The sequence below is a fragment of the Rhineura floridana genome, chromosome 12 (assembly GCF_030035675.1).
Source record: "Rhineura floridana isolate rRhiFlo1 chromosome 12, rRhiFlo1.hap2, whole genome shotgun sequence".
Classification (NCBI taxonomy): domain Eukaryota; kingdom Metazoa; phylum Chordata; class Lepidosauria; order Squamata; family Rhineuridae; genus Rhineura; species Rhineura floridana.
Genome location: NC_084491.1, coordinates 1,103,617 through 1,122,794, shown reverse-complemented (window position 1 = coordinate 1,122,794; position 19,178 = coordinate 1,103,617).

Sequence of the window (19,178 nt, the reverse complement as noted above, 5' to 3'; positions counted from 1 at the left end):
AGAGTAGGTCGGACATCAACCATCTGGTCAGAGGACCCCCCCCACCAGCAGCATTTCAGTCTTGTCAGGATTGAGTCTCAGTTTATTAGCTCTCATCCAGACCATTATCGCGACCAGGCAGTGGTCTAGTACATCAACAGCCTCACCTGAAGAAGATGAAAAGGAGAAATAGAGCTGCGTATCATCAGCATATTGCTGAAAACGCACTCCAAAACTCCTAATGACCTCACCCAGCGGCTTCATGTAGATATTAAAGAGCATGGGGGACAGAACTGAGCCCTGCGGGACCCCATATTGGAGTACCCAGGGCCTCGAGTAATGTTCCCCGAGCACCACCTTCTGGAGGCGATTCTTGAGGTAGGAGTACAGCCACTGCCAAGCAGTGCCTCCAACTCCCAAATCCGCAAGTCGCCTCAGAAGGATACCATGGTCGATGGTATCAAAAGCCGCTGAGAGATCAAGGAGAATCAACAGAGTTACACTCCCTCTGTCCCTCTCCTGACAGAGGTCATCATACAGGGCGACCAAGGCCGTTTCTGTACCAAACCCCGGCCGAAAGCCCGATTAAATGGATCCAGATAATCAGTTTCATCCAAAAGAACCTGGAGCTGGCGAGCGACCACACGCTCTAGGACCTTGCCAAGAAAAAGAACATTAGCTACCGGTCTATAGTTGTCAAGATTGTCAGGGTCCAAGGAGGGTTTTTTAGGAGCGGTCTCACCACCGCTTGCTTTAGGCAGAGTGGGACCACTCCCTCTCATAAAGAGGGATTAATCACCTCCTTGGCCCAGCCGGCTGTTCCATTTCTGCTAGCTTTTATTAGCCACGAGGGGCAAGGATCCAGAGCAGAAGTGGTCACCCGTACCTGTCCAAGTACTTTGTCCACATCCTCGAGCTGTACCAACTGAAACTCATCCAATAAAACAAGACAAGACTGTGCTCTGGACACCTCATTGGATTCAGCTGCAGCAATATTGGAGTCAAGGTCCCGACGGATGTTAATAATCTTGTCTTGGAAGTGTCTCGCAAACTCATTACAGCGGGCTATTGATGGTATCATTGCGTCCCGAGGACCAGAGTGTAAAAGTCCTCGGACAACTTTATAAAGTTCTGCTGGGCGGTTAGAAGATGACTGAATGGAGGCAGCAAAGTACTGCTTCTTCGCTGCCCTCACTGCCTTCACATAGAGTTTGGTGGAGGCCTTCACAAGTGCAAGACTACAGGCGTCGGGAGTTCGTCTCCATTTGCACTCAAGCCATCTCCTATCTTGCTTCATCACTCTTAACTCTGAGGTATACCAAGGAGCCAATTGAGTTCTGCAGCGGAGAGGGCGCACCGGGGCGATCGCGTCAACTGCCCGGGTCATTTCTGTATTCCACAGAGTGACCAGGGTTTCGACAGGAGCATCAGTTTTATCAGCTGGAAAATTCCCCAGAGCCTTTTGAAAACCCTCAGGATCCATCAGTCTCCAGGGACGGACCATTTTAATTGGTCCTCCACCCTTGCAGAGGGGAGAACACATTGTGAGCCTGAACCTCAATAGGCGGTGATCTGTCCATGACAAAGGAATAGATGTAAAATTCCTTACTCCCAGATCACCATCCCCTAATCCAGTGGCAAAAATCAAGTCTAGAGTGTGCCCCGATATATGCGTAGGGCCAGTAACAAATTGAGACAGCCCCATGGCTGTCATGGTGGTCATGAAGTCCTGAGCCGCTCCAGACAAAGCGGCCTCGGCATGAATGTTGAGATCCCCCAATACCAAGAGTTTAGGGGATCGCAACAGTAAATCCGAGACCACCTCTGTCAGCTCAGTTAGGGAAGCTGTTGGGCAGCAGGGTGGACGGTACACCAACAGTATTCCCAGTCTGTCTCGCTGACCCAACACAATATGAAGACACTCCAGACCATTAGCCACATGGATAGGGTACCTAACAAGAGGGATGGAACTTCTATGGATCACAGCGATTCCCCCTCCCCGACCCTCGGATCTACCCAGATGCTGAACCGAGTATCCAGGTGGGCACAGCTGGGTAAGATTAATACCTCCCAGATCGCTCACCCAGGTCTCGGTAATAAATGCCAGATCGGCCACCTCATCCACAATCAAATCATGGATGAGGGAGGTTTTATTATTTACCGATCTGGCATTAAAAAGCAGCAACTGGAGATCCGAGAGTTGGCTGATAGAACTACCAGCAATCCTATGGGTGTGAGGAGGACCGGAACACGGCACAGCCACCAATTGTCTGGGTCGAGTTCCCCTAGGTTGGCATATCCCCCTCACAGCGCCATACCTCCCATTACCTGTCACTACGCTGACTGGGGCCCCCACTGGTCTTCCCTCCCAATATACTATCCTCTCACCCAGGCACATAGTAAATAAAATAAATAACAAAACACAAAATCTATACACACACACTCACTCATACCAACACTCATGGGTCCAAACAAAATAGGGGTAACAGCGGCACAAAATAAAAGCAATCACAAGCCAATCCGCAATTAATAGAATCCTTAGTATTAAAAAGCTGCCTCAAAACAGCATCATCCCAACCCTCACACACTCCAACAGAAAATAACCCCAACCACAAACAGGCATAGCATCAAACAGCGCGCAAGTCTCAAATTCTCGCCAACCAGCTTCCTCCGTCGCCGTTAACCGGGCGCGCTCCAAGCCCGGCTCCAAGCCTGGCACCCCGAGGATGATCCACCACCGTCAGGCTAATGCTCCTTCCGACTCTCCGCATCAGCAAGCCTCCATAATATTCCTTCACTCCCTCGGCGTCAGGCGTCCTCCTCCTTGACCTCAGCGGTGCTCTCACCGCCACCAACACCAGGAGTAAGGGGAACAAGCTTCCTACACTTCCTCGGCGTTGTCTGCCTGGCGTCCTCTTCTGTCTCTGCAGCGCTGCCACCACCGCCAGACCAAGCTTGCTGCAGCTTTCTCCACACCGCCGCCGCGTCGTATTCCAAGCCGGACACTTTTGGTGCTCTCACCACCGTCAGGGCAATATTCCTCCCGGCTCTTCGCGTCAACAGCCTCCACTCCCTCTGTGCCGGGCGTCCTCCTCCTCGGCCTCAGTGATGCTCTCACCACCGTCAACGCCCTCCACTCTCGGCGCCAGAGGCAGGAAAAACAGGCTGCATGCAACGCTCCAGAAAAGTTATTCCACTTTCAACAACAAAAATGTCTGTAGCATTCTTTTGTGACTGAGTTGACAAAGCAACATAAGCCTTTTTAGAGGATGGAGGTCAGCACTTCAACTTGTTAGCATCACAATCCAACTTAGTCAAATAATACCACAAACAAACCCTGAGGTACCCTGATTTGAGTTGTGCCTCAGATTTCATACAGAACTGATGCACACCTCTAAAATAACAGCCAGTGTCCTCACAGTACTTCCTTCAGTTCCCATGTCACGTGGCCCCTTACGCATTCTAGGAAATGCTTTCAAGGTGTAAGTCTTAGGATGTGTTTTTAAATTGTTTTTTTAAAAATTTTAATTGTGTTTTTAAATTGTTTTTTGTGTTTTAAAATTTGTATATTTGTTTTTATTGTTTTTAATTGCTGTAAACCTCCCAGAGAGCTCCAGCTATGGGGCGGTATATAAATGTAATAAATAAATAAATAAATAAATAAAATCAGTCTGTATGTGAAGTCTGCATCTTCTAATATAGGCTTACAGACTGACAGAATGTCCTAGAATGCCCATGTGACTACACTACATTGCAGGGTCACAAGGGAATTGCAGGAACTACTGTGAGAAGAAAGGCTGCATTTGTAAAGACATCTTTACAAAGGTTTGTAAAGACATCTTCATTTCATCCCCACCATCCCTTTAATTGCTGAAAATAAAGGCAGCAAAAAGTTCAACACAGCACTAGTCTCAACTCCTGCTGGGCTGAAACCTGTCCTTCAAGTTTTTCAGAAGATTTCTTCCACTTGCAAAAGAGGTTTCCATTTTTCTGCACCTTTCTCGGGGTGCTTTAGAATTCATTTCAAATTTCTTTGGATGAGAAGTGGTTGCATTTGTTTTTCTTTCCGTTAAATATTTCTGCATCACGCTTCAGCCTCAGTAGCTACATGTAATTCCTGATTTGAAAAAGCCCCATGGGAGGTGTTCCTGCATGATATCATCCCCTAAGATTTAACTGAAGTGCAAGGTGCCAGGCAGGTTGTTTAATATTTAATCACTCAGAGAGGCTTTTGTGGCTTTGCCGCGCCAAGCCTGTAGGAATGGCTAAGTGGGGTACTAGGGTGGTTCTGAGCTGCCCGCCCCTCCTATGCATGTTTTCAGTGAGTAGCAATTCAGCCAGTGAAGCTCATCAATCTTCACTCCCCTTTATAAAGAGAAAAAAGCCCCCCTCTGCCCAACCCCCTCTGACTCTCCCTGGCCAGATTTGTGGCCCCTACTCTCTAGAGATCACACTGTTCAGGGAGAACCAGAGACAACATCACCTGACAGTGGCTACAAGGTACAAGGGGCCAAGGCACCCTTCTGTCTCTCAGCTTACTTAACAGTTACAGTAAAACATAGAGCAATTCTGTCCAATATGCAGTGGAGTGTGGCATGCTGGGTTCAGATGCTGCATTTGCCCTGCACTTTCTGCTTCCACCACTTAGTGGAGTATGTTTTTTTCTCTAGAGCTGTACGTTATCCCAGGGAGAGAGGCTGCATTCCTCACCCCCCAAAAAACCTGTATGTGGGGGGGGAGCCAAAGGCCCCACCTATGATTCTTGGGGTCACAGGTTCATTGTTGGGGTGTGATATTCCCCCAATCTTTTCTGGAGATCCATGTCCTTTTTCCTGTGGTCACTTGAGACCTTTGGATGGCTGAGGGTGATGGAGTGGCCAAGGGAAGGTTGCAGGCAAGGAAGGGCGTGTTGAGAGATGGGGAGGCTACGAAGGATCGCTCTGAAGGAGGACAAGTGGCTTGCACTAAATCCAGGAGTGGAGGTGAAGCCCGTGTAGGGATTGAAGGAGGGAAGTCCAGATTCTGGTAAGAGCTGAGGTGGAAACACAAAGTGGATATTGCTGTAGACTCTGAGAGCTGCAGCCTCCCAATTGAATGTTCCAAAAACCCAGCAGCACGACCGTCCTCAAGCTGGTGCCCTCCAGATATTTTGGACTACAACTCACTTCAGCCCCAGGCAGCTCAGACATATTTTCTATTCCAGAAAGGCCATGCTGGCTGGGCTGATGGGAGTTGTAGTCCAAAACATCTGGAGGGCACCAGGTTGGGGGTGGTTGAATAATGAGGCTTGAAAAATAAGGTTTCAGTGTCCAGAGCAAGGCTTGTAATGGTGCATATTACATAATCTCTAACCTTATTAGCAATCTCAGACAACTATAACTTGCAGCTGTTCTTCTAAGGAGAACTATCAATACATTTCTTTCTAATATATAGCTGAACTGTGCATGAAGTCTTTTATGCCTTGCCAATTTTCTATACTTTTGTGGTATCCATGAATACTTAGCTGGCTCCACTGCAAAAATAGAAAAGCATTTTTAAAGGCCTGAGAAGCCTTTGGGCTCTTTTGCTCCTCTCTTTTCAGAGGATGGTTTTCGTTTGGGAATGGAATAAAGAAGACGAGGTTTACATTTAACAGCCTTGGCCCTGGATTTTGCTTAATATTTAATCACTCAGAGCACAATAGATGCTGCTGTTATCATTTTTCAAAAACAACCAAGATACCTTTGGTAGTACCTTCAAGACTAACAATTTTTTGTGGCAGGAACTTTGAGGAGCCACAGGCCACATGGCCAGACACATGGAGTGGCCACCTGAGTGAGTGAGTGAGTATATGTTGAGCAGGGAAAAGACAAAAGGGGTGGAAGCTTAGAAAGTGGAACCAAAAGGTGAGCTCGATGGACCTGACATCTGACTTGGCATAATGTTAAAATACTGTTATTGATACCAGTGCTAAAATGCTCGAAGGTCAACAGATCACAGAGTAACTGGTTTTGTAGTGTTTGCATGATTATCTGTAATGGTTGATGGATCAATAAACATTGTGTGTGTGTGCTAGGGATGGAAAGATCTGTCATTTCTGTTCTCTCATTTTTCCAATCTTAAATTCGGTTCTCCATATTTCTGCAGCAGTTTGCAATTTTTTAAAAAACAAATTCTCATCAAAAGTCTCCAGCATTCTAATGCAAATTTATTCTAATAAAAACATTCTTGTAGGCAGTTTTGTGTACAAATGTGTGCCCAAAAATATACACATTTTGTAAGAAATTTCTTATCCTAAAATGCATTTTTGTATGTTATTTTCACTTGTATATTGATTTTTATGCAAACTTTCCTCTAATGTATACATTTTTTGTAAGCATTGATTGGTTGGCAAACTGCATTGCAAAATTCGGATAAGTGTGAATTTCAAAGGATGGCTGTGTCTCAGTTTTCATATTGTTTTGGAAAGTGTGAATTTTACATATTCATTGTGAAATGTGAACTGAATCGAATTTCTCACCCATTCCAAATACAGGCTTGGCCTAAGGGGACTTGCTATGTTCCCAATTACACAAAAATGCACATACTGAACCCTGATACTTTTTCTTTTTTAAAAAAGCATCTTTGGTTGAAGGCATTTGAAGGGGGAAGAGGGTGTGCTTAGCACTTTTCATTCCAAATTAACTCTTAACCTGTTTTTTCTCTCTGCAGGGCTCAAAATGTGTTTGTTCTCTTAAGCACCCTTCCTTTCATCCAGTGCTCCTCTCCTCAAAATACCACCTCCCAAAGCTGCTTCTCAGAAACACCCCCCATAACTAACACACACACACTTCCATGCCCAGCGAATGGTTGATGCCAATACTCCCCATCACTTCCCATCCAGGTCTCTTGCCCTCCAAGCACCCTCCAGGCAGCACCAGCCACCAACCACCTGCAGTGCATGGCCCATGGGCTGGCAGCAGTCAGCTGTACACCCCAGCTGTGGTGCTGCCGTGAATCATTGCTGTGACTCAGCAATAGCAGTCAACGTGAGCCCGGAGTTCAAGGCTCCAAAGCTGCCTCCAGCACTTTCCTCTCGACTGGCAATGGCAGCTTAGCTTTAAATGTTTACGCCATTTCCTCATGCGCCTGATAAGAAGGTCTTGAAGCCTTGCTGAAAAACACACTCTAGCCCCCTGGAGTTTGTGCCTCTCTTGACTCTGGAGAACAGCCTAGCCAGGGCATAGCTTGAGCTCAGAGCTTGAGCTTCTCACAGAGACTGACGAACCCACCCCTTCCTTCCTGGTCCCCTCCCCACAAGGCTACTTCAGCTTTCCCCCCTCCTTCTTAATGTTGCCAGGATCTTTCGGATCACCATGTAAGTCAATAAAATCATACACGGAGTGAAGTAAAATGGATGGGGTTGTTTTTGGTGGACAAAGTGGTCAGGAATGGGGGGGCAGAAAAACATCAGAGAGGTCCGAGAAAATAAATCACCCATATTTATCACTAAGTTAGAGTATTAATGAAAGACAACTTCATGGGAGTTTTGCAGTCCACTTTAAGTGTTGCTTATAGTCTTAACCACTCCTTATAAAACACTGTCTGTTGCAGTGAGACTGCGTATTCAGGTTATTCCTACAGATCTGCAAGGAAATTCCCAGCTTTTTTTAGTCTTTGATTTCATGCTTAACCGCTTCACAGAACTGCTGTTTCTCTGGTTGAAAGATGTGACAGGTAAATTGGCTTAAATTAGAGCTGAGCCAAAATGTCTTAGAAGACTGAAAAAATATGGCCTTTTTGCAGAACTTTCTCAAAATATTCTCTGCCTTCTTTTTTACAGCAGTCACCATTCCCCCCTCCCTGGAGACATTATGGAAGATGCAAATTGCTGGCCAGTCTGCCTGTACAGTTGCTGAATGGAGTTTGGGACAGGAGTAACTTAAATGTAAATGTATTGCCTTCAAGTCGAATCCTACTTATGGCGACCCTACGAATAGGGTTTTCCTGAGGCTGAGAGGCAGTGACTGGCCCAAGGTCACCCAGTGAGCTTCATGGCTATGTGGGGATTCAAATTACTCTGGCTTCCTATAGTTAGGGCAGTGGTGCTGGGTGCCTAATTAGACCTGGTGAGACTGCTCAGAGGTCACAAGGGGTGTGGCCATGTTGTTCTGGTTTTTTCTTCATCCTCCTCCCTTGCAAAGACATTCTAGACACGTAAGCATTCCTGATTTACAAATACTCAGCACCTAAGCAAATGTCTTACTTTGGTTCAGAAGGGGTCCTTGCTGCCATGTTGCTTCTCTGCTGGGAGAAAAGTTTCCCTGTCCTCCTTTGCAAAGAAACGGTGGACACTTGAACACTGCCATTTTATTAATAATTTCGGTTCAGAAGAGGTCACTGTGCTGTGACAATTGCTAGTGTGCAATTATGCCAGAACAACCCTACATTATTCAGAGGCAAGCTCCCTTTGAATTCCATGGGGATTGCTCCTTGGGAAGTACAGGATTGCAGTGTGAATTGATTAGTCTTAAAAGTGTCACACAGGACCCCATTCATTTCCAGACCTATGGGGAGATATTATTTTTCCCCTCCCCCAGTTTATTCATTTCCATATTTTTTTCCAGACCATGGAATAAAATGCAGGAAAATTAAGTGGACTGGGACCTGGGAGATGACAGTTAAAATCCCCACTCAGCCATGAAGCTCTCTGGGTTACCTTGGGCCAGTCACTGTCTCTCAGCCTAACTTACCTCACAGAGTTGTTGTGAGGATAACATGGAGAAAAGGAGGCCATGAATGCCATGTTGTGGTCTTGAAGGAAAGGTGAAGCTGATTTATTTATTGCATTTATATACTGCCCCATAGCTGAAGCTCTCTTGATGTAAAGGAAATACTGATAAATAAGAAATACTAAAAAAGTGCATCTCCATCCTGCCTGTCCCTGATTTTGAATTGGGGGAGGGGTGGGGGTATAGATTTGGAATCATGAAAAAAATGAAACTAAACCAAAAAAAGGAAAAAGGAAAAAAAATGGATCTAGAACACAGCCAGGATATTCAGACCTACAAACATTTGACTTTACATGCAGGTCCTCTGCAATCCAACATCTGGCCTGCCTGCTGGGACAGGTTTGTAAGGTGTGTTTGTGTGTATGTATGTGTGCAGTTAGGGTGTAGTCCATTTTCCCATACTACACGTAGTCCCATACACTCCATTCTGATCTGAACCATCCCCTGAAGCTTCCCAATTTCTTTAACAGCATTTCAAAATTTACCAAACTGTTTTCTAGGCTTTTATCTTCAACAAACCTGTTAAGTAGGCCACAGTACAATTTTAGCAAAACTACAGAACAGTTCCTATCACCTTAAAGACTAAAAAATGTATTATGGGATAGGCAAACACCAACAAGCATACAAAACATGTAATTCTCCAGCTTTGGAAATGCAGTCCTGATTTCAGGTATTGCTACCACTCACCATATGCTCAGAGGCACATGTTATCAAATTGTTCCAAGTTACACAGGAACGTGTAGGCTAACCCAAATTTTGTTTGCATTTTGACAAATTTGTAGGGCAGTCCAATATCTCACAGCCGAGGTCAGGTTTTCTGCTCCCCTGCTGCATTCACTATAGCTACCCAAATTCCCTGCTTTTTAAAGTTTGATAGAAATATCTGTTGGCTATAGGTACGTTCTTAAACTGCAAGGGTTTTTTGCCTATTTGTGATTTTTACATATAGGACTGCACAGAAAACTTTATTGATGTTGACAGAGAACTGGAAGGAACATCACAGTTTTTAATTGGGCAAGTCATGAGCTAATAGTGTAATCCTAAATATGTGTACTCAGAAGTAGCCCTATTGTATTCAGTGGGGATTATTCTGAAATAAGTGGGGTTAGGATTACAGCATTACCTTTTAAAAAACACCATTTTCAATTCAGTAAGTCAGCACTTTAGAGTGCAATCCTAAACATGATCCATGTCTCCTCAGAAGTGTGTCCAATGGAATTTACTTCTGGTAATTGGGTTAGGATTGCAGCTGAACTGGAACAATGGCCTATCACCTCCTCCCAACTTTGCAGCAGCTGTCCTGGGCAAACAAACTGAAAGGAGTGGAAGGCAGCCGCAAATGCCCCCCCCAACACCTTGTGGGCAAACAAACTTGCAGAAGGGGTGGTGACCTGCAAGGTGTGTACAACATTTGTTTTCTTGCCTGAGAACAACAAGTACAAGTGCAACAAATGCAAGCTGATTGCACTGTGCAAAGAGAAGTACAGCAGGTGGAAGAACAACACCATGTTGAAGTAGAAGAGGAAACTGTTGTAGAGAGCAGAAATGAAGTGGAGGAAACTCCGTGGAAAAGGGTGACAGTTAGGAGCAGAAGAGTGAGAAGACACCCTTCACCAGTGGAACTATGGAACATCGACTGCTAGAAGTCAGGCAAGCAGAAGCAATGAAACCACACCTCACAACAACGAGAAGAGAAGAGTTGTAGTGTTGGGAGTCCCTACTGAGTGGGATTGAAACCCAAATATGCGGAGAAGATCCATAGACTCACCAGATATGCTGCCTCCCGGGAGGACGGATTAGAGATGTGACAGAAGGGTTGCTATCACTCATAAAGCCCACTGACAGGTGTCCCTTTCTTCTCATCCATGTGGGAACAAATTATACTGCCAAGCAGAACTACAAAGAATCACATCAGACTTTGAAGGTCTGGAAGGAAACTCAAGGACTTTGGGGCTCAGATAGTTTTCTCGTCCATCCTTCCAGTACTTCGAAGAGGAGTAGAAAGGGAGAGAAAAATACTCAAGGTGAATGACTGGCTATGAAGGTGGTGCTGATGCTCAAGATTTGGATCTGGGACCACGGGCCACACTTCCTGGAAGATGGACTGCTGGCAAGTGATAGTTTGCACCTCACAAGGACTAGGAAGAATGTGGACCCAGCATGGGGGAGTTAATCAGGAGAGCTTTAAACTGAATCCTAAGGGGGAGGGAGATGTAAACTTGAAGGTAACAATTGACGAAGGCTAATGCACAGTAACAGGAACTGAGAGAACAGTTCTAATGGGCCCCAATAATGCTCTTCATCAAAATGTAGGAAGGAAGCCAGACCATAAATCACAGTCTTCAATGTCTGCATACTAATGCCCAGAGTATGGGAAACAAACAGGACAAACTTGAACTCTTAATACAGGAGGGTAAATACAACCTGATAGGTATAACTGAAACTTGGTGGGATGACTTCCATGACTGGAATATAGCAATTGATGGGTATAACTTGTTCAAAAAGAACAGAAAGGATAGAAAGGGAGGCGGAGTTGCACTATACGTTAAAAATATATATCCCTGCACAGAAATACAGGAGGATGAGCTTGGTAGCTCCCCTGAGAGTATCTGGATTAAAATTTGTGGGGCAAGGAATAAAAGGAACATGGTTTCTGGAGTCTCTTACCAACCACCCAATCAAGGAGAAGACAAAGATGAAACATTTGAAAATCAAATTGTCAATGTTTCCAGGAGGCATAGTAATAATGGGGGACTTCAATTACCCCGATATCTGTTGGGAGATAAGACAGATGTGCTCAGTTCCTACTTTGGCTCAGTCTTCTCCCAAAAGAGGGTTTATAACCCTCCTGGCAACCATGAAGTATGAGTTGAAGGGGAAGGATTTCAGCTTGAGTTTAATAAACAAATGGTTAAGGAATACCGATTCACTTTGAACGAGTTCAGATCTGCAGGGCCCGAAGAACTGCATCCTAGAGTACTGAAGGAACTGGCTGAAGAACTTGCGAAACCACGGTCTATTAACTTTGCAAAATCGTGGAGGATGGGTGAAATGCCAGCTGACTGGAGGAGGGCTAATGTTGTACCTATCTTCAAAAAGGGTAAAAAGAAGGAACCCAGGAACTACAGACCAGTCAGCTTGACAATGATCCCTGGGAAAATCCTGGAGCAGATTATAAAGCAGTCAGTCTGCAAGAACCTTGAAAACAATGCAGTGATTACCAGAAGCCAACATAGATTTATCAAGAACAAATCTTGCCAAACTAATCTTATTTCATTTTTTTGACTGAACCTATGAGGAGGGACTGAATGAACTGGGCATGTTTAGCCTTGAAAAGAGAAGACTGAGGGGAGATATGATAGTATTCTTCAAGTACTTGAAAGGCTGTCACACAGAGGAGGGCCAGGAAGTCTTCTCAATCATCCCAGAGTGCAGGACATGGAATAATGGGCTCAAATTACAGGAAGCCAGATTTCAGCTGAACAACTTCCCAACTGTTAGAGCTATACAACAATGGGGCCAATTATCTAGGGAGGTGGTGGGTTATCTAGGAAGGCTGGAGGCATTCAAGAGGCAGCTGGACTGTAGGTTATGCTTTAATTTGGATTCCTGCATTGAGCAGCGGGTTGGACTTGATGGGCTTAAAGGCCCCTTCCAAGTCTACGATTCTATGATTCTATGACAGTTAATCTCTTGTTGCCCTGGCACTTAACTTGCCTTGACACTGTCAGCTGGGACTGAGACACTTCATCAACTAGGGCTCTGCAGCTGGTGGAAGCAGCTGTCCTCACTTGGATGCTCTAAATTTATTTACTCTGTATTTGTACTCTGTTTTTGCTGCAAAATACTTTGTCAACAGCTCCCCCCAGGAAATTGTTGTTACCGTGGTTGTTAGTACTGAAAGCCAATAGAGGAAACAAGAATCCAATCCCACTGTCTGGTTTCCAGTGTAGATCATTCACTGATATGGGTAAGATGCCCAAAGTGCTACAGAGTGTGGTGGTAAGAGAGGTATTAAACACATGATTGCCATTTTCAGTGGCAGTCACTTGTTTAATTTATGTGTCCTGAAGTAGAGCTTTAGAACCCACCCAATCACTGAAGCACAACCATTTAAGGGATTGTTAGAACTGTCCTTAATTGGGAGGGCCTCATACCATACCTCTCTGCATGTGCAGTTTCACAAGATCAGCTTTTCTTTTTTGAGGCTGAGTTGAGTAAGAGAAATGAGAGAGATGGTTGGGTCTTAAGAAATCAGTGGTGTGCTCTGCCTGTCTAGTTGATGAATGTGCCATGGACCAAGCGCAGCCACTTAGTTTCTCCTTGTGCTTAAACTAATCCCTGTGTCTATCAATCACTGGAGGGAAAAGCCGGGACCCTCATTTATTATTGGTTCAATAAATATGCACAGCAAAAACAACTTTTGCTTAAGGCAGAAACAAACCTTCTCCTTTTTCTTTTGGTCTGTTTATTTTACTTCTCTCTTTCCTCCTCTCTTGGTTCCCTTAGTTATTCTAGTAATAATTAAGTAGGCTACCCTCACAAGCTTTCACAAATTGCAAAGAAGTGAGTAGAAAGGTCCATTCATACCTCCTAAATGCATCTGTAAATGACATTCTGATGGCTAAGCACTGGATAGCACTGAGCTTTTCACAGGGCAGGGGTCATCTCTCTACCTCAAAGGCTACACGTTATGATGAAACCCATAAAGAAATAAAGTAGCCTTTCAAGGGAGGGCTAAAGTTACTAAGACTATAAAGAGCTCCAAATGAACCCTTCCCAAGTGGATCACTGAGCAGCGGAATGGATTATGAGGTTCGATACCACCATATGCGAACTGATGCACATTGACACAAACAGATCAGAACTTTACATGAAGGGTAAAGGGTATAAATGTGCTGTGACTTGCTCAGAGAGAGATCTTAGGGCATTGTGTAATGCTCTCCTAAAAGCCACAATCGTGTACATGTTCGGTCTTAATTGGTGGGAATGCAGATCTTAATTAAAACACAAACTATTTTAACTTGAAAGAGAATTTCCTGTTACTTGGGTGTTATCTCTCATAAAGATTTCATCCTTAAATGCCGGTAAAAGTGTGGCATGGCAGATGATGTGTTTTCGGGATGCTCTGACAGGGATTGATGGTTTGAGCTTGTTCCAAGCAAACATGTTGATAGCCCTAGAAGACACCCAAGGCATGCTTGTTCATCCTTCCCCCCCCACACACACAATTCACCTGCCCAAAGGCAGCTGACCTGACTTTCAGCTAGGGGGAGGGGAAGGCAAAGGAGGCAGTATGTGTAGGATTCTCCCAAGTGCTCAAGAGAGCACCTTTACCTCCCAAGAGCTGGGACTATGGATGCAAGAGTTTTCAATAAGAAAGCGATTATGTGTGTGCCATTCCCAATGAGAGGCTAGGAGAGCCCTGCAGCTGCTGTTGCCACCTCCACATATGTCTTCCCCTTTGTTTCTTTTCCTCCAGGGCAGTGGAGGGGAAAGCCAGGAGTTGCCAACCTTTTGGGGCTAGTAGGCATATTTGGGATTTTGAGAAAGCACCATAGATGTCAGTCACAAAATAGCTGCTCTGGAAGATGGCATAACAAAACAGCTTCGGTGGGGTGTGTGACACAAAATGGCTGTCACATCTAAAAGAGGAGAAAAGGAGGCAGGACCCCCAAGTGTACAGGCATGATCCCCCCATCAATTTGAAAAAGCCCTCCCATCAGTCACTGCCATGCTTGCTCACAGAGAGTAGCTCTTTGCACCTCTCCTGTGTTCAGAACAGGTATGTGGGGATCCAATCCTGGCATCCAATGAAATCTGGCTATGTTTAAGGGGGAGTGTTCAATGTAGGAGAGGCAAAGCCTAATTGGCTTTTAAATATGTGTTTTTAAATTTGTATATTTGTTTTTATGTTTTAATTGTTGTAAACTGCCCAGAGAGCTTCGGCTATGGGGCAGTATACAAATGTAATAAATAAATAAATAAAGCCACCACAAACAGGAACTGAGCAGGAAACAGTTTCTTGTACATTGCAAATTTCTGAGGAGATATCTACCGAGACCATTCATGTCCACCACCAGAAGCACTAATGGGCACATTGGCATCCATGAACATCACATGGACAACCCCTGGGGGAAGTGGTGATTTACGGGATCATGACAAACGCAACCCTGGTCACCCAGTCTCAAATCTGCCATTCTTGGGCAAGGCGTTTGAGCGGGTGGTGGTGCAGCAGTTGCAAGCACACTTGGAGGAAGTGGATTATCTGGATCCATTTCAATCAGGCTTCAGGCCTGGACATGGGATTGAAATGGCCTTGGTTGCCTTGGTGGATGATATGAGGAGGGAGTTGGATAGGGGCAAATGCACCTTCCTTGTCCTCCTTGATCTCTCAGCCGCTTTTGATACCGTTGACCATGGTATCCTTCTGGACCGTCTGGAGAGGTTAGGTATAAGGGGCACTGTATTGCAGTGGTTCCGTTCCTTCCTCTCATTGGGGGATGAGGGTTCGGATCCTTAGCCTCTCACTTGTGGGGTGCCACAGGGTTTTATCCTCTCCCCAATACTGTTCAACATCTATATAAAGCCGCTGGGGGCTATCATCAGAGGATTTGGGTTGCAGTGTCACCAGTATGCGGATGACACACAGCTCTACCTCTCATTCAAGTCCTCACCAAGGTTGGCTGTAGAAACCCTGTCCAAGTGCCTGGAGTTGGTGAGTGGCTGGATGGGAAGGAATAAGCTGAGGCTGAACCCTGACAAAACCGAGGTACTGTTCATGGGAGACAAGGGAGGGTTGGGGATGTTGAACTGGTCCTCAATGAGGTACAATTGCCCCTGAAAGACCAGGTCCACAGCCTGGGGGTCATTCTCGACTCCCAGCTGTCCATGGAGGCTCAGGTCTTGGCTGTGAGCCGGGTAGTGCAGTATCAACTCCATTTGATACGGAGGCTGCGTCCCTACCTTCCCAACCATCTGCTCCCATCGGTGGTACATGCCCTCGTCTCCTCTCGCCTAGATTACTGTATTGTGCTCTACATGGGGTTACCCTTGAGAACGGTCCGGAAATTGCAAATGGTATAGAATGCGGCGGCTGCCTGATCAAAGGCAGCTGCCAGTGAGATCGCATCACTCCAGTGCTGAAGGAGTTGCACTGGTTGCCGGTTATTTTCCGGGCCCAATTCAAGGTGTTGGTTTTGACCTTTAAAACCCTATACAGTCTCGGCCCAGTTTATCTGAAAGAGCTCCTCCAGCCTCATCAAGGATGCCGCACAAAAAGATCAGCCTCAAAAGGCCTCCTCTCTATCCCACCAGTTAAAACAGCTAGACTGGTGAGGACTAGAGAGAGGGCTTTTTCTATTGTGGCTCCCACCCTGTGGAATTCCCTCCCAAATGATCTCCGTCATGCCCCTGCTATGATGAGCTTCCGCTGAGCCTTGAAGACCTGGCTCTTCAGACAGGCTTTTGGGGTAGGTTAGGTTTTTTATATTGTTGAGATTTTAATGTTTTAATGTATTTGTATGTTTTTATTCTGTTGTAATAAATTGAATTATTAGTATTCTCTTTTTTATGTGGTTGCGTGTCACATTCAGATTGTAAAAAATAAACCAAACAAGGACATTGGAGCAACTGAAGCAGAGGTGTGGAAAATGGAAGCTCTGGCAAACATCACCTTTCAAGTGGGAGACATCAAATGCTGTGTAGTGGAGAACTCCTTTGCCTGCTGAAGGTCCCAGGTTCATTCTGTGGCCTTTCTGGTTTGAGCTGATGGACTCTGCTTGAAGCCCTGGAGAACCAATCAGCTCAGACAATAGTGCGTTAGGTGGATGATGAATGGCCTGAGGCAGTATAAGGCAGCGTCCTAGTTCCTAAGTTGAGAGCTAGTGTGGTGTGTGGACCATGACCTGTGAGACCATTGTTCAAATCGCCACTCAGCTATGAAGCCCAGAGTGACCTCGGGCCAGTCACTGTCTTTTAGCCTAACCTACTTCACAGAGTTGTTGTGAGGATAAAATGGGGAAGGGAAAACCATGCACACCACCTTGAGCTCCCAACAAGTCATTATCATTTCACACAATTCTGAAGTCACCCTGGGCTCCTTCAAAATGAAGGGTGAGATATAAATTCAATAAATAAATACAGTAAATCAAAATCTTATTCAAATTTGTATGGTTGTAACTGAACCAAATATTTACCATTTTTGAAGTTTGGTGTCAAGAGTTGTTCTTTCTGGGATGGACACAGAAAGTTTTCCTGAACAAAACTGTTATTTATTCATTCATTTATAACCCTCATTTTCATAAAAGAATGTCAGGATGGTGTATAACATATAGGGGCATCTATAAAAACATAATTGAAAACATCAGTAAGGCACTTGACATTTTGAGCTCATCAACATGGGAGCATTTCTTCATAGGAAATACACCTCTTTTACCTTTGCTTTTCATTTGCATTGTCTGTAGTTCCTGCTCAATGTTAGCTGCAAATTGTTTTTTTTCCATTCACACAAGCAGCCATTCCTTTGGGTAGAATTAATCTCTGTTTTTCCTTGTGGCCCCACCCTCTAATTATGCATCTGCACTCCCTCTAGCTGCTAGATAACCAAGCATGCTCAGTCTGTTCTTCCAGCTGCAGTAGATTCCTTAAAAAAAAAAAACAGAAGTGTGAATATCTTTGTTTTCCCTGGTAGGATACAACTGAAATACAAATCTTTGTTTGAGCAGTGTTATGGTTTTCCTCACATGTCAGGGCAAAAAGAAAATAAAGGCACCATTTGCAGCAACATATAAAAGGCCAGTAGAATGGAAAGCAACTGAAAATTGCTTGTCAGCCTACATGAAATAAAATGACAAAGAGAGGAGGAGGAGGGAGTGGGCATGAAGTGGGGAACGATTGATACACCCACCTAAAAGCATCAGAGCAAAGTGTCTGCAAGCACTAGAGAAACAGAGTGGAGACTTTTTTCCTTCCCTTTTCATATTGTCAGCTGATTGGGTTAGTATGGATTTACAGGGGGAAAACTGCATGATAGCTTCTGTTTGCCAGTAATGTCATGTGAACCATGTGAATTAAAAGGAGATGTGAGTAGCACCACAGTAAACCACCATGTAGATGAGCCCTGTGTGCTGCCATTTGCATCTCCTATTTGCTGTGTCTTCTGCACCTTTTTCTGGTTGGTGTTTTCTCCTTCTTAAGAGTAATTCTAGCCAATCAGGGAGCATGGTGCTATATGACCAATTTGATTTGACTATGTGATGATATCACAGAGGGCAAATGAAGCTTTTTGAGAATAAGAGTAATGTTTTTTTGAATAGCTGAACACTTTAATTCTCTTCTGAAGCAACCCCCTAAAACTGACGAAAGGGTTATGGGCCCTTCAACACTGACAATCTGTTCATGAAAATCACACTCCATACACTAATATTCTGAATTTTAACTTGTTTAGAAATTGCCATTAATTTTATCTTTCGTGCTCAGTAAGCTGCATTCCACACCTAGTGAGAGAGGGAGTGGATCCTGCACCACTGTAGAGGTGACAAATGAGCTTGCTTTCATCTTGCAAAGGCAAGGCACTCATTTGTGTGAGTTTTTTCTCTCTTCTTCTTTTATATCAGACCTAGCCAGGTGCACAGAGGCTGCACTGGAAAAAATTAATTGGGTAAAACTTTATTTTTCAAGCAGATTTCCCAAGTTTGAATTTCCATGAAAAAGGAAGTTTACTTTTAATATGGTTGGCTTGGGCTTTTTTTTATCAGGAAGACCTAAAGTTTTATTTTGTGAAAATATCCCTCAAAATTGAATTTCAAAAAGCAAAATTAAACATTTTGGACTGAAATTTTAAATTTTAATTGAATTTGAAATTTGTGTAAAATTTTGTTCTAGCCCAGAAGCCAAACTAGCTTTCCTGCAGATCCATCAACTCCATGTGTTATAAGCAGAGCAACACAGTAGCCCAGCCAACCGGGAAGCCTCCAGATGTGTTGAGCTACAACAACTCCCATCAGCTCCAGGTTGGCGAAGGACGACATAGCAAGTACACTCAAGCTGTTGAAGCACATGAGGTGTGTTTTGCTTTTTAACTCACTGCTGGAAACAGGAGAAACCAGTAAGAGGAAAGAGGCAACGGATCTCCCCATCTGAGCTGTTCGTGTTGCTGGTACGCTCTGTTGGCCAAAGTCTAATCTCGGTTCAGATGGTGTCAGTTCCAGCCCTTGCCCTGGAAAGCCTCTCTAATTAACTCTTGGGAATTATTTAACAGAAATGAGGCTGTTTAGATTCAGTGAAATGATTTTTGCATGTTAAGTAAATAACGGATGGCTTGGAAACAAATGTACAGCCCACAAATGTGTGTCTGTGACCACTCAGTGAATATGTTTTAAATGATCAGCCACTTCTTATGTAATGTATAATAATTCTGCTGCTAAGCCTCAGTGAAAATGAAGCACA